This window comes from Tursiops truncatus, chromosome 20, assembly GCF_011762595.2.
Source record: "Tursiops truncatus isolate mTurTru1 chromosome 20, mTurTru1.mat.Y, whole genome shotgun sequence".
NCBI lineage: Eukaryota > Metazoa > Chordata > Mammalia > Artiodactyla > Delphinidae > Tursiops > Tursiops truncatus.
In genome coordinates this window covers 41,685,637-41,702,131 of record NC_047053.1, presented here as the reverse complement: position 1 = coordinate 41,702,131, position 16,495 = coordinate 41,685,637, and positions in this window count along the sequence as shown.

The following is a 16,495-nucleotide window of genomic DNA, read 5'->3' as shown; positions in this document are numbered from 1 at the left end:
TGAGCTCCTCGTAAACAAGGCCTGACTCTCATCCACCTCAATTCCTGAAAAAGTTCTTCCCTTTCTTCCTTCCTTCTTCTCTCCCTCTCTCTTCCCCTCTGTCCTTCGATACATATTTTTCAGTCTTGCGATGTGCCAAGCCAGGTGCTGGGGGTTCAGAGGTGAACAAAAAGACACAGTCCTAGTAGTCATGGAGTTTACAGTTTAGTGGAGGCCGTAGATAGATAATCAAATACGCATACAATTAATCAAAAGATTGATTAGCACTGTGGTAAGTGGTCTGTTGAAGATGCATGCAGGGTTATACGGGCCAGGACTACCTGAGCTTTCTTAAGAAGCACCTGATGGTGAAGAGCAGGTTGCTACCTTCAAATCTTTCCTAGCACTCCAGCATCCTGTTGGTTTGACTCAGAACATCCGTGTGGCCAGTGTAGTTTCAGCTTGTGGTCCTTTATGAACCCCAGATCCTTTCTATTTATTCTTGCTCAGACTCATTCATTCCCCTCACCTGGCATTTCTAGGGGATCTACTAGCCCCGTCTAGACTAGGTCAGTGGGACAGTGTATGGGAAATGCTGGAAAGGCCAGGGCCTCTTTGACTTGGACCGGTCTTGACCTACACATCATTTGTGGGATTTGCTCACCATGCGTAGAGGTGAGAACAGCATCAAATTTGAAGTTGAGGTTAGAAGCCTGAAGAAATCAAACTGGAGATGCTCTGGCTTCTAGAGGCTGGGAAAAGAGAAAGAAGCAAGGAGCCTAATTCATTCTCCTGGGCAAGGGCATCTCCTCAGGGCCCAGTTGGCCAAACAGGGCTGTGGATCCCTAGTGGAGCCAGATAATGGACGTCATGCTTCCAGGGTCTCCGTGGGGGCGGAGATGGCTTAGTGGACATCTTTGTCAAGACACACATAGTGAAGACTAGCCCAGCTGGATTGGCACAGCTGGCTGCCTCAACACCACCTGCCTATAGTCCGTCTGCCTGTGGCACTCAGCAACCCGCTCCCCACTGTGCCTTGCTTTGTCCTGGTGACTCCAGACCATGGTTCTCACCTACATCCATTCTTCATGGCCAGTGAATTGGCTCTGAAGATTTGCAGAATTCTCCAAATGATCATTATGCTCCTTAGGTGCAAACTTTTTATCATCCACACAAGCAACAAATGCTCATTGAACACCCATGGTGTTCAAAACACTGTGGGTTCAGTGGCATAATGAAGTCACCCTGGCCTTGATTACTCTAAGCTAATAACCCCAGTTCCCTTAGCCCCAATACTTTAGGTATAAAGAGGAGAATTAAAGATGCAGCCCCCATCCTCAAGGGACTTACAACCCCATGGGACTAACCACACGGCTGCCTGATTGCTGAGTCCCTTTACTTCTCTGGGCCTTGGGTTCCTGCTCTGTAATAACGAGGAGGGTCAGACTCCCTGACCCTGAGTCCTTGCCAGGCTCATATAGTCTCAATGTAGGTTCTACACTTAAGGTCACTGGGTGATGTGCAGGAATCATTTAAGTCCCCCTAAGACAGGGGCCAGGAAACCTACCAATTGGATAATTAGGCTTGCCCCGACCCCTCATCCCTTGAGGAAGCAGATGTGGACCTCAGCTGCACTCCCCGCGGGGGCGGAAGCGCCGGGCGCCGCGGGGGTCCCCTGGTGGAATGTGGCCATGGTGGGCGCTGGGACGGAGGGCTCGGCTGACAGATCTAAGGCTGCCGCCTGCCACCAGGTCTCCATAGGGCGGCCTCCCTCCTGTGGAATGACGAGCCCCACTCCCCCCTACCTGGCGTTTAATCTTTAATGCAGCCCCAGCTGCCCTGGGGCAGGACCCATCAACCCACCCGCTCTGATAAAAGCGATAATTAGCTCTTTTTCAAGTTTTCACTTCTCCCCCACCTTCCACTCTGATGTGTGAGCATTGGGAGAATTCCAGCTAATGGGCCTGCCCTCAGCCAATTCTCGGGCCCATGCAGGCCGGAATGCGCGGGGTCATTAGCCGGGCCTCCCGGGCAGGGGCCTGCGCTCGGACGTGCTTGCCTGCCCGCTCTGGGGCGTCCCAGCCACCCGGGAGAGGGCCCGGCCTCGGCAGAACAGACCTGCCCAGACCTGCTGGATCCCACCTTCCTCAGCAGCAGCCCCTTCCTGTACCTCGACAGAGCCCACTGGGAGGTCGCCTCAGGCTCCCACGGGGCCAGGCCGAGAGGACACGGGACCGTCCGTCCCCAGGCATTGCCCTGCTTCCAGGGCAGGGAGCCCAGCCTGGGTTCAGCTGCCGGTCAGTGCGGAGACTGCTGGTTGGGATCCCCCCCGGCTCCGCCCCGTCAGTGGCTTATAATAACTAACTTGTGCGCGGGGCCTGTCCCTTACGAAGCGCTTCCAGATCGCTCAGCTCAGAAGCAGCCGCGGCCGGCCGAGGGCTTAACCATGCAGGCTCAGGAGCTGCACCCCAGGAGCATGGGGTGATTCTGGCCAAGCTCCTTTTCTCTTCTTCTCCAACCAGCCCAGGTTAATGCCCACAGACTCATTGGTCACCTAGTGCCAGAGGCTGCCAGCACCTAGAGCCCTGGGGCCTCCATCACTAATGCCACAGGGTCACCAGCACCCAGATTGCCCATGGTTACCAACATCTAGAGCCACCACCTCCTAGGGTCATAAACAGGGCCACCGACGCCTAGAATCAGAGGTTACCATTAGCCAGGGCCACCTTCACCTAGAAACCCAGGGCTAACTTCGCCTGGTGCTGCTGACACCTGGAGCCACTTAGACCCACAGGACACAGGCACCTGGAGCCCCAGAAGGGCTCACCCAGGGCGGCCGTAAACTAGACCTTTCGAGTCATCACGTTGAGTCAGCAATGTGTCAGCATCCTTGGACACATACTGGGCCGAGGAACGTCGTAGTAAGCTCCCGATGGTGCTTAGTGAACGGTTTTCCTCAGACAGGCTCTGGGAATATTTCCCTTCACTGGCTCTGCTTGGCAATGAAATATCCCAGACACCCCTGGGCCACTTCTTCCACTGCCTGAACCGAAGGGCTCCTCGCCTACTTGGGTCCTGGATTCTCACTGTGAACTTTCCAGAGGGAAAAAAAGAGGTGGCATGTGTCACATAGGTGGATCCTGCACACCCAGTGTCCATCCCTGAGTGGGGCCTGTTCAGCAAGGGAGAGAGTGCATGGCCTCCTAACATGGTCCCCTCTTTTCCCAGAAAGTTCTTTGGGGAGTAGGATCAAAGGACTTCCTGGAGGAGGCAGCATTAATGCCCCAGAGACAGAGCAGAACATTATTGGGGACTGGTCACTGGGACCAGGACCTCTCTAAATCATACCCTCTCCATCCCACCCACCCCAGGGCCAGCCCTTCTCCACACTTTTCAGCCCTGGACAGTGCTGTGACCTTGCTGAGATACCCCAGGGAAGATGTGGGAAAGGACTTTTCTCTTTCCACCTCCCCACCCACCCCCAGCCAACAAATGCCCAGCTTCAAAATATCACAAATGTACACAGAAAAAGTTTCAAGCTCTTAGCTGAAATCTTAGTGATTTTGATTTTAATGTACATTTTAATCCCGCTCCTAGGCATATATCCGGAGAAAACCATAATTCAAAAGGATGCATGCACCCCCAATGTTCATCGCATCACTATTCAGAACAGCCAGGCCATGGAAACAACCTAAATGTCCATCGACGGAGGAATGGATAAAGAAGATGTGGCCCATATATACAATGGAACATCACTCAGCCATAAAAAGGAATGAAATAATGCCATTGCAGAGACGTGGATGGACCTAGAGATTGTCATATAGAGTGAAGTAAGTCAGAAAGAGAAAAACAAATATCGTTTGTTTGTGGAATCTAGAAAAATGGTACAGGTGAACTTATTGGCAAAGCAAAAATAGAGACACAGATATAGAGAACAAACTTATGGTTACCAAGGTGGGGGGAGAGAGAGGTGGGATGAATTGGGGGATTGGGCTTGATGTATATACACGACTATGTATAAAATAGGTGACTAATGAGACCCTACTGTACAGCACAGGGAACTCTACTCAACGATCTTTGGTGACCTAAAAGGGAAGGAAATCTAAAAAAAGAGTGAATATATGTATACGTATAGCTGATTCACTTTGCTGTACAGCAGAAAATAACACAACATTGTAAAGCAACTAGACTCCAATAAAAATTAATTTAAAAATATAAAAAATAAAATTGTACATTTGAAATAATTCCCATGTGGTGCCTTGGCCTCCTATCCCAAGTGTTTCCACTGCCAAGTGGGGTTCTCAGCTTCTCTCCTCCCACTCTGGCCATGGTCCGTGCCCACGGCTGTTCTCATGAAACCTGGCCTCATCTCTGGTCCACCAGGGCCTTCAGCCACCGCGTGGTGTATGAGCAGGGCACAGGTGAGAACCGTGGGGAAAACAGGATTGGGGGAGAGTTAGCGATTAGGGCAAAGAGGAAAGTAAGAAGGCAGGTGGAGTGGAGAGACAACCAAACAAAAATAAAAGTCATGCTGGGGGTTCTTGCCTTGTAGAACCTCAAAATTCAGGAGGCTCTAGTCAACCATATATTTCAACAGTAACACAAGAGCACCTGGCATCCCTCATGCACTGTAACCCTCCTACACTGCTGGTGGGAACATAAAATGGTGCAGCTGCTTTGGAAAACACTCTGAATATTCCTCAAAATGTTAAACATAGGGTTATCATATGACTCAGCAATTACACTCCTGGGTGTTTATGCAAGAGAACTGAAACATATGTCTATGCAGAAACTTACATAGGAATGTTCTAAGCAGCATTATTCATAAGAGTGGAAAGCTGGAAACAACTCAGAGTCCACCAACTGGTGAATGGATAAATGAATGTGGTCATTAGGCCATCAGAAAAAGAAGTACCAGGTGTTACTTCCCTGGTGGTGCAGTGGTAAAGAATCTGCCTACCAATGCAGGGGACATGGGTTCAATCCTTAGTCCGGGAAGATCCCACGTGCTGCGGAGCAACTAAGCCCGTGCGCCACAACTACTGAGCCTGCACTCTAGAGCCTGTGCTCCGCAACAAGAGAAGCCACAATGAGAAGCCCGCGCGCTGCAACGAAGACCCAATGCAGTCAAAAATAAATTTACTAAAAAAAAAAATGTACCAATGCGTGCTATAACATGGTGAGCCTTGAAACTATCCTACTGAATAGAAGAAACCAATCACAAAACACCACCTATTGAACGATTCCATTTATATGAAATGGATAGAACAGAAAAATCCATAGAGGCAAAAAATAGAGTAGTGGTTGCCTAGGACTAGGGAGAGGAGGGAATGGCAATGATTGCTAATGTACAACCTCAACTCCACCTTCTACTAGTTCAAGGACCTTGAACAAGTCTCTTGACCTTCATGAGCCTCAGAGTTCTCATCTGTAAAATGGGCACACTGATCTGTGTGTTACACAGCACAGTGCCTGGAGTGTGTAGGCATCATTATCATTAGAGATGCTTCCATTCACACCGTCCTCCCATCATTTTCTCTTTCTCAAGCCTCCTGAAGTGCAATCACCCTTAGAGGAGAAGGAGAAGCATTTACGAGAAAGTCTTCCACCTGCTTCTCTCTGTCAGCTCACTCCTGCGTGATCAGCATTGCGGGGTGAGGAGACTATCGTTGTAGCTAATCTCTATCAGGCACTTTGGAAGGAGGTTTACATTTATTCTTTGTTGTTGTTGTTTTTCATTTCATCCCAGAAAAGTGGCCTGGGCTGGAACATCATTAATTAATTCATTGTTGACCACTATCTACAGGCCAGGCTCTGTGTTCCAGGATAGGGTTGGGACCAAGACAGTCCAGGGTCTGGCCCTCATAGGACTTCTATTCTAGTGGGGGTGGTGGTGGTAGATAATAAAGAAGTAAATCTATAAAGAACGTATCTTCTGACCAGCTATAATGCAATTAAAGTAAATCAAACAAAGGAGGAAGGGACTTCCTTATCTAGGTGTTCAAGGAAGGTTTCTCTGAAAAGCTGGCTTCTGAGCTAAGATAGGAGGAGGGCATTTGAGGGAGAGGGAACAAGCCTGGCACATTTAAAGAACAGCAAGAAGGCCAGGGTGGCTGTAGCTAAGGCAGCAAGTGGGAGTGAGCAAGGGGAGGTCCCGGAGTAGGCATAGGTCCTGCTACACACCGCGAGCAAGTCTGCATCAGGGACTTGATTGTTGTATTTAGTGTGCTTGGCTGCCACAGGAAGGTTCTCTTAGACTTGCTGTGACAGGGAACCGCAAGGGAGCAGTAGCCTCGCAAGGACTGTATGGTGTCTCTCTATGCTTACGGCAATGAGGTAAAGGTTGAGTCATTCACAACAAATCTTTGGGTTTTCCCCGCAATGTCCAGCTGCCATGCACTGTCTCTGGGCTGGATGGAGCAAAATATTTTACCACTGAGATTCCTTTCGGTGCTTGCTACGGACGCAACTGGATAAGCGGCCTCCCTCCCTGAATGCTGTCCCATAAGCATCTTCCTTCTGGATGGGCCCCATAGAGCACATGAGGTTAGATGTCGTTTCTCCTTTGCATTAGATCAAGTCCAGTCTTTGGCTGTGAGTTGTTGATGAAGAAATGGAGGTTCAAAGATGCCGACTTGTGCAAACCTTGTCAGAAATGAATGGTGGTGTCTGTACTGGGAAGGGGGCAACGCACCAGAACAGGCATGTTCCTCATGTAGATGTAGGATTTAGAGTAATTCAGTGGACACCTAGATTGTGTGTGTGTGTGTGCGTGTGCGCGTGTGTGTGTTGTAAGACTGAGATGGGGAGAAAGAACGCCATGGCAGGAAGTTTTCACATGGCCAAGTTTTAACAACAAACAAAGAGCAGTTTGTGGCCAAGCAGTCAGTCTAGAGGGAAAAACAAACAGATCAGGGGGCTGAGAAAGGCAGGGATGGGTTTCCCAAGCTGCTCACGGGGTGGGGGAAGAAACACAAAACGCTGGGATTTTTCTTCTGGTTACCAACAGGTACTATGAGTAGCCAGCTTCTCCTTCTTCTCGGTAAAGAGAACCCCAGTTCTGGTGGTATAGCCATCCTCCCTAAGGAAGGGACCTCCACTTCAGGGGTAAACCCTGATTCACCTAAGCCTGGTGTGGTCAACCTTTTTCAGAGATTAACTTGAGTTTGGGCAGGTGATGAAATGCCAGCCAATGAGAGTTGAAGGCAATTTCTGCTGGGGTTTGTGGGAAAGGTCTCCTCTCTCTTAAAAAGGGATGCAAGAAGAAACTGTTCCTCTTACACTTCAGTAGTTTACAGTATTGGCCTGCAGTACATGGACGTGTGGCAGCCACTTTGACACCATGAGGTGAGCTGGCAGGCACTTGGAGGGTAGGCAGGTGGAAAATTTTTTAAAAATCTTAATTCTCAGTGACACCATTGAGTCCCTAAATTGACCAATCACAGAGCCTCCTTCCTCTGGCCCTCTTGCCACGTGAGATAAGTTTTCCTTGTTGTTTGAGCCATTTCAGGCAGGGCTCCCAGGTACTTCTATCCTAATCAATGTTGTCTTCCTCACTGGAAAACAATTTGAAAGTAAGGACCATGGCTTCCTCTCTTCTGGATCTCCAGCACCCATCGCGAAGCCTGGCTTATCGTGGGTGCTGAGCAGAGGGATGGGTGGATAGACAGACGGATGGATAGAGCTCACCATCTCCCACGGCATCTTTGTTCTAGCATTTGCTTTTCTAGTTTGCATTTTATCCTTGATCAAGTTCAGAGGGCCCTGAAGAAGCATAAAGTCTCAAACTCGGGAGACCTGCTTGAAGCCTCCACGTGAACACAGGGCTGAGCTGTGCCTGGGCCTGCCAGGAAAACCATGATCTTCCCAGCAAAGATCTCAGAAAGAGCCCCTTGCCCAGAACTGCCTCTCCCTTGGAGATAAGGCACTCATGTCTCCTTGGGGGTCCCCTCCCAGTGTGCAGAGCAGGAAATGCTCACCCCTACCACAAAGGAACCATCTCTGGAATCTTGGAGCTGGTCTCTATGTGTCCCAAAGCCACTGTTGCTACATTGGATAAAGGGGAACCACAGTGGTCCTAGTGAGATGACCTTCTTAGATAGCCTGCATCCCAGCATCCAAAGGTCCCCTGTGAAGATGATGCTTGGAATAGCCCACCCCCAGCCAGAGTGGGCAGCAGCAAGAAGACACAGTTTTCTCTTTCTGCTGAGTCATGAGCTGATCCCTTTTGGACATGTTACACATGTTTGAGAGAGCAAGCTCTGGTGCAGGGTGACGTCTGTGACTATGGGAGAGAAGGAAATCCATGGTCCTATCTGAGGATTGACCCATGACCTTGACCTCTTGGGCAATGAACACTGACAGCTAAGCCATCACTCCCAACAGCCCATTTTGCATCCGGACAGTGGGGCCTTGCAGCCTGGGACAGCCCAGTGGAATGTCAAGCAGACAGCCAAGTCGACAACTGGTCGCTTCATCTCACAGCCCCGGGACTGTGCGTATGTGTGTGTGTGGCGAGTGGGGCATTGTGTGCCTGTGAGTGTGTGCCCAGCCCTGCAGACCAGGGTCCTCCAAGGGGCCTGCCCCAGTGTGAAGGAAAGACCCCGCCCAGCAATGACGAAGTGGCTAGGACATCTTTCCACAGCATCTGGGAGGAATGGGCAGGGCCGGATGTAGGCCACTGACCTTCTCCCTTCCTCCTAGAGAGGAAGCTCCTCCCGCAGCCACCTTTGTGCTGACCACTGGGCGGTCACCAGTGTGTCCCCTGCCTGACGGTCTCTTCCTGAGCCGTGAGAAGCAGTTTGTCTAGCCCATCCCAGCCCCCACTCACGAGAAAACCAGCGCAGGGAAGGAGCTGCAGGCCCTGGCTTCTGACCAGTGCTCACGGGTGGGGTGGGAGGCAAGGACCAGTGACCAAGCCAAGACGTTCACCCGGCCTCTTCTGGAGCTCAGTTCCCTCCCCATCCTGTAAGAAAACAGGTACAGGGTCAGAAGGGACTTCCCTGAACAGGACAGTTTCTGCACAAGGCCTGCACGGGGGCCAGCAGGTGGATGGTGAGCTTCTCTGGGCAGGGAAGGTGGTCAATAAATTTCATTTGACAAAACACTCCTGTAGCTTGTATCACATGCCCTTTATAATTCTTACCTTATTTCAATCCCACAACAACCCTAGGAAGAAGGTGCCATCATTATGCCCATTTTACAAATGAGGAGGCTGAGGCACAGAGAAGTTAAGCAACTGGCCTGAGATTGCCCAGCTAGTAAGTGGCAGAGACCAGATTTGAACTCAGGCTGCAGAGTTATGCTCTAAACTGATATGCAACCCTACTTCCCAAAGGTATAAAAATAAGAGCACTGGGTTTCCCTGGTGGCGCAGTGGTTGAGAGTCCGCCTGCCGATGCAGGGGACACGGGTTCGTGCCCCGGTCCGGGAAGATCCCACACGCCGCGGAGCGGCAGGGCCCGTGAGCCATGGCCGCTGAGCCTGCGCATCCGGAGCCTGTGCTCTGCAACGGGAGAGGCCACAACAGTGAGAGGCCCACGTACCGCAAAAAAATAAATAAATAAATAAAATAAAATAAGAGCACTGCCTGAACACCATGTGTGTACTGGGCACTATCACGGGGTCCTGCCTGGAGCCCACCACTCAGGAGCCCAGCATATAACTATGCCACAGTTACACTGAAGTTAGGGCAATTAGTGTGATTGGAGCTATATCGTGAAGGTATCTAGGGAAGTAGGAGGGCGGGAGACAGAAGCATGAATTCCACCTGATGGCAGCACCCACTATGTATTGTGCCAGGTACTTTCAAATACGTGATTTCATTGAATCCTTGCAAAAATCTCACAAGGAAAATGGTCAGAGCAGTCAAGTGACTTATTCAAAGATGCAGAGCTAGCCACTGACCCAAGCCACATCTCTCTGATAGCAAGGCCAGATGTCTTTCCACTATACTAGGAGTATACTAGGAGCACACCAATTAAGGAAAGGGACCTCAGAGAATTCAAGTAGCATGCCAAGGTCAAAGGGCAACAAGGGGCTGAGTCAGGATTCAAACACAGGCCTTTCTGATGCCTCAATGAGCAACTCCCAAGGCTTGGGGCTCTTCTTGGCCCTGCTGTAGTCAGGACTGCCGTCCCCCAGTCGGGGCTCCCTTGGGAGGGAAGGAGAGATGGGAAGTCCATGCTCTTGTCCTACCTGGCAGGGAGGGCCTGGCCGTGGACGTAAGCACTCAGCACATCTGAGGCCGGCTGACCCCTGGTGCTTCAGGAGAGCGAACCAGGTGCAGGTGTTAGACCGGGTGGGGAGGATAAGCGGCCCTCTGCTCTTATCTGAGGGACCCTTCCCACTCTCCAGCCCCCCTCTCCAGCCCCAGCTCTTGGCCTAAACAAGCTTTTGGAGACCTCCCCAGTGCAAGCCAACTCTCCTGATTTTAGAAAAAGAAAAGATAGTCAAGATTGCCTCTCAATTTGTGTGCTATTTTCTTAAAAGCAGGAGCAGACAAAAAGGCCCCACCAATTTCTATTTTGCCCTGGGCCCCTAACCACAGCTCCAGCTGCTGGGTGGCGTATAGGAGATTTGTCCCTGCACCGCGAGTAAGCAGGACGGGGCGGGGCCGGGGGGGCGGGTTGCCGGGGCCTGGGTTGCCGACCCCCTAATCCCCCACCAATGGAATGTGCTTGATTCCGGGAGGCTAAGGTTTGGGGGGTTGGGGGGTGCTGCAGAAGGCCCCTTTAAAAAGCCAAATGTTCAGGCAGGCCTGTGGCCCTACTGTTTGACGGTTCCTGATGGATGAGCCCACGACCCTCCTGTCGAGCCTCCTCGCCCCCCCTCCTCACGTGCCCCCCTCACTCTGTGAGGTCTGGCTTGTGCAAGGAAGCCTGTCAGTGTTGGGACACGTTGGCCGCATGGCCTGCAGCAGGACGGAGGCCTCTGAGAGTTGCCTGCTGTCTGGCCCTCGCCTCAGAGGGCTCCTCTAGCCCCAGGCCTCGGGGTTTTGGGTGCTTCCCTTTCAAAGCTGCAAAATTATCGCCATTAATGCAGCTTGTCTCCTGGAGCGCCCTGAAAGTAGGGCGAGGAGGCCCTGGCTACTGAAGATCTGGGCTTGATCTGGCTCTTTGGGGCCGGCGTGGTGGCTGTTGGGTGGGGTTTTTGCCCATGCGAGGTGTGGGCTATTAGGACCACCCCGGGACAGCGGTGAGCTCAGCTGTGGACCTCTGTGGCGATGTGGCTCCTGCCCGGGCCCCACCGAAGGGACCATATTGGAGGCTGACAGGGCTGGGAACAGGGTGAGCAGCAAGCAAAGCACCTGGGCTCAGCCCCTGCGCCACCCTGAGAGCGAGTTCCTTCTGAAATTTTGTGACCTGGGTACCTGGCTTGCCTCATCCCGCCCTGAAGCCCCCTTCGCCTCCAACAGGAAGCCTGCCTTGACTGCCTTCATACCCTAACTCTGAGACTCTTTGGATCTAAGTGGACCTCAGAGGAGCGCACACGGAGGGGCTCTTCAGTCTGGAGAACTGGGGACACAATCTGTGCTTCAGCATGTGCCAGGCCTGGGATGATTCCACTGCAGGGGATGCGGGTTTGATCCCTGGTCAGGGAACTAAGATCCCGCATGCTGCATGGTGTGGCGCAGCTAAAAAAAAAAAAAAAAAGGAATAATATATTTTATTTAACCCAAGACGTCCAAAAATGTATCGTTTCAACATGAATCAATGTAAAAAAGTATTGAGGTATTTGACGTTATTTTGTACTAAGCTTTTGAAAGCCGGTGGGTATCTTACACTTACAACACAAGCCGATTTGCACTGGCCACACTTCAAGTGCCCAGTAGCCACATGTGGCTAACAGCTAGTGAGCGTATTGGCCAGGGCAGCCCTAGACCAGGTGGCTTAGGCTATGGTGACAGCGCCTTCATTTCAAGGGAAGAAAAATACAGGCTGCACCAAGGTATGGCAGGTTTAGGGGCTTTGGAGAGGGGCTTAGAGATTCCTTCTTGGAAACTTTTCAGTCTGGGTGGGCCTACTCCACCTCCTGGCAGATTAAAGGCTATTTCAATGGGGGAGGCTGGTTCCCAGGCCTGTACTTCCGGAATCCCTGCCTGCGGACCTTGACCTGTGTGTGTCACCCGAGAGATAGTGTGAGGTAGGGAGCTGAGCCCTGCACTGGAGTCAGGACATGCAGGTTCCAACCCCAGCTGGGCTTTGAACTCTGTGTGATATGGATAGGTCACACCCCTCTTGGGGCCTCCGTTTCTCTCTAGGTAGATGAGCAGGCTGAATGGTCATCAGTTCATTGGTTATCAAGGGCATGGGAGGAAAATTCCTCAATACTCCTGCTTGCCACCAGAATCCCTGAGGACTTATTGAATGGTGGAGATGAAAGGGGATGACACAAGGCTCCTGTATGTTCAGGGCAAGCCCTATGGGCTGTAGAATAGAGGGCTTCTAGGTTGGTACTCTTGGCCGGGTCCCACAAAGTTGCCACCAGCCAAAAACAATCCCCGCCTCCGTATTGGCCTGCCATGGCTCACATCAACTCATGAGTGTGCAATGATCCCTCCAGTGAGCTGGATCCTCAGAGCAGCACTGCTCAAGGGGCTCACGTGGCAGGTTAACACTCTCTCCTGACTTGTAGATGGATGGAGTCCTGAGGACCTCCTCGTAAGCTCACTGCCTCTCTAGCCTAGATTTGTTGAGCAGATTCTTTGAAAGACGCAGACAGGTCTTTGTCCTCAAGAAGCGGATGATCTAATGTGGAGACTGGTTGTACATGGAAAGCCAACATGCCTAGGAAGTGAATGCTAAGGAACAGAGAATGATAAAGACAAGAGGGTGGAGAGGGTGCAACAGGATGGGTGGTAAGGAAGCCAGCTGGATGAGGGGCTGGGATCTGAGCCAACTTGGAAGAGGGGACAAATCTCTACAAGGAGCCAGCCCAGGCCCACAGGTATGAGAACACACAGTGTGTTTAGACACCTCAAGTAGGATCCGTGACTCAAGGCCATGGTCGGGCAGGGGAGCAAAGGCTCCAGCTTTGGGAGTGAGAAGTGAGCCAGTTCTGGAAAGGTGAGTTTCAGGCCAAGGAAGCAGTAGCAGGGAGACACTGATGGTTCCTGAGCAGGAGACATGCATAAGGTGGTATGTTATGCATGTGAATCTGAAGGCAGTATTCCTGGAGAGGCAGGTGGGTGAGGAGGTGAAAGCTAGAGGCAACAAATTCACTCAGGAGGTCCCATGACAATCACTGTGAAATTAACACTCAAATCACTTGCAAATCCCTTCACATTTAATCCTCCTTCAACCTGGTGAAATACCGAGAGTGGATATTAGTGTCCCCATCTGACAGAAAAAGAAACTTAGGCTCAGAGGAACTGATTGATTTGGCCAAAGGGACCAAGTTGGAAAATCAAACTCAGGCTCCCTGTATGAAACTCTGAACTCTTTCTATCCCATGCTCAGGGGTCCAGGAAAATGGGGGCCTGAAAGGAGGAGACAGAGATGACCAAGGAAGGCTCCCTGGAGGGGTGAAGTATATTCAGAGAAAAGCTGAACTCACTTGATCTAAGCATCCCTTGGAAGTCTTCACACTTAAACGCTGATGTGGTGCATCTGGTCCAACTGACGCTGAAGTGCCCAGACTGGGAGTCAGCAAGGCCTGAGTTCAGGTCTCAGCTGGTCACTCACCCACTGTTTACTGTGGACACTTAACCTCTCTGACCCTCAGTTTTGTCATCTATAGATTAAGACACCTGCCACACAGGGGGTTGTAAGGAATGAATGAGATCATTAGAGCCCAGAGAGACGGAGCTCCCGGTCAGTCCCTCAAGTCTAAACTAAGCCAACCCATGGCTCCATGTGCTGACGCCCAAGCCTCCTTCTCCCCTCCAACTACCAGCCTCCTGCTACCTCTGCCTTCCTCAGACTACCTCTCTTTCCACAGATGCCTCCACATATGCCCTGCTCCAGGTGGCCCCAAAGAGCAGGGGCCTCAGAAGGCATTTCTCCAGCCTGGCAGAGGGCTTCCTAGAAACTGTGCTGAGCCCCACAAATGCCTAATGACCATGGAAATCACTTAGCAAGGGGGAAGGCAGACCTCTGCCCTGGCTCCGCTCACAGGTGATGGGGTTAATCGGGAATTCTCTTTCCCTCCCTCAGGGCTGCTGGTGGGGGTCCAGCTCCCCGATGACCTGGGGACACATTAGTCAGTGATAAGTGGGGCTTTCCAGCCCCTTTTATCCTGTTTACAATACACTGGCTCTCCTCGGACCAAACCCTGCTCCCCCGACCTTGCTCCTGGCTGTTATGGCTACATGAGACAATTTGCTGATGGACTCTCTGTGGAGGGCAGCTTCCCTGGAGACCTCTCCCCACCTCCCACAGCACCCGGGGCAACATCTCCTCCACCTGGTGGGTCCTGGAAGGGGCCCCAGATGCTTGTTGTGCTCAGCTCATTGCAGCCTCTGAATTCAGAAATGTCATCCTTTCTGTCTGCTCAGCTTTAATCGAAGGGGTTAGGGAGAAAACCCAGAGGCGGTGAGATTATGTTTCTCCGGCTTTGGGGGCGGGGGTGACTAGGGTTTTGTTGCTGTCCAAAGCAGAAACCATCAGAGGTGTTTTATTTATCTGTGCAAGGCCCTCGGAGTCAAAAAGGCAGGATGACAGAGCAGCTACCTGGAGGGCGGTGTTTGACTGCAGCCTGGACCTTGTTCCCCTCACCCACAGTCAGCTTAGGCAAGCAAGTTAATCTCTGAAGCTCAGGATGCTTGTCTAGGAAACCAGGATGGTGATGCCTGTCCTGCCTCTGACCAGGTGGTTATGAGCACAGGATGAGAAACTGTTGTGAAATCGCTTAAAGAGGAGACATTTTGTTTAGCGCTCTGCACTGATTTCAAGTGACAAGGCTTTCAACAAGAATGGCTCTTCTGATGCAGGCAGTTTTTAATTGCCTAAAAGTCAACTTTCAAATAATTCTGGGCTTCTGAAATGGCAGGCAGGTGGAATACTTAGGAGAGTGAGTTGATTAAATGGAGTCCATTTCAAGGCAACAAGATATTTAACAAGCACCTACCTTATACCAGTCACTGAGCTGGATGCTAGGAAGGTACAGGGATGAAAGACACACCTCCTGCCCTTGGGCTGGTGGACAGAGAATTGGGATACTTGTGATAAGTGCTGAGAAGGGGCACCAGGTGCCAGAGGAGCACAGGGGAGGAGCTCAGATCCAGCCTCAGTGTCAGAGGCCCTCCCCAAGGGAGGTGAAACCAGAGCTGAGACTTGAATGAGTTCATCAGGCTTGAGGCAGAGGGAAGGGTGTTTGAAGCACAGGGAACAGTGCATGCAAAGGCCAGAGGACACAAAGGCCCTTGAGAGAAGAACTCCAATTACTCTAGTTAGGATGGGGGAAGTGGCCAGAGATGTGGCCAGTAAGGAGAGCTCTGTCTGCCAAGATAAGAATTTGTTACTGTGTTCTTTAGGCACCAGGGAGCTATCAAAAGGCTCAACATTGAAGAGAATGATTGGAAAGGGGAGGGAGTGGTTGAGGAATGATGAGGGCCTCTCTCTCAGGTTTGGTAGGGGAAGGGGGACATATTCACAGCTGGCACCAATTGTGCAAGGTGCTGCACGAGCATTGACACAGGTGGGATAGACAATGGGGGAGGGGGGCTTAGGAGGCAACAGAATCAGAAGGTGCACTGGGAGGGCGGTAGACACCAGGGCAGGGGCAGTATAGGGAGCAGTGATGGTTTGGTAGAAGGGATAACAGAATTGTTCTATTCCATCTGATTGAGTTGACCAGAGAGACACAACAGATTAATGGCTTCAGAGAGAACAATTAAGTTCCTCAAATTGGACACATCAAAAATACTCTTCAGGGACTTCCCTGGTGGTGCAGTGGTTGACAGTCTACCTGCCCACGTGGGGCACATGGGTTTGAGCCCTGGTCCGGGAGGATCCCACATGCTGCAGAGTGGCTGGGCCCGTGTGCCACGGCTACTGAGCCTGTGCTCTGGAGCCCGTGAGCCACAGCTGCTGAGCCCACGTGCCACGGCTGCTGAAGCCTGCGTGCCTGGAGCCCATGCTCCGCAGCAGGAGAGGCCAACGCAATGAGAGGCCCATGCACCGCAGCGAGGAGTAGCGCCCGCTCGCCACAACTAGAGAAAGCCTGTGTGCAGCAGCGAAGACCCAACGCAGCCAAAAATAAAAAAAATACATTTTAAAAAACGCTCTTCAGAGTATTGAAGTTTATCATACCACAAAGGGAAGAAACAGGCAGAATATGGATTAGTTTACCAAATCCTGGAACAGTAGAACTTTGGGACACCTCTTAAAGTTCAGATAAAAGAAGAGGGCATAAAGTCATCATATTGATTTTCCTGAAATCAGTGGAAACTTGATTCCATTACCCAAGGCTCAAAGCCCTCCAGATGTTCCACAAGGTGGAGGCAGAGCATCTTTCCTGTTTGTGTATATTCCTCTACTGCAGAAACCCTCTGCTCTAGCCAGGAGGAACCACA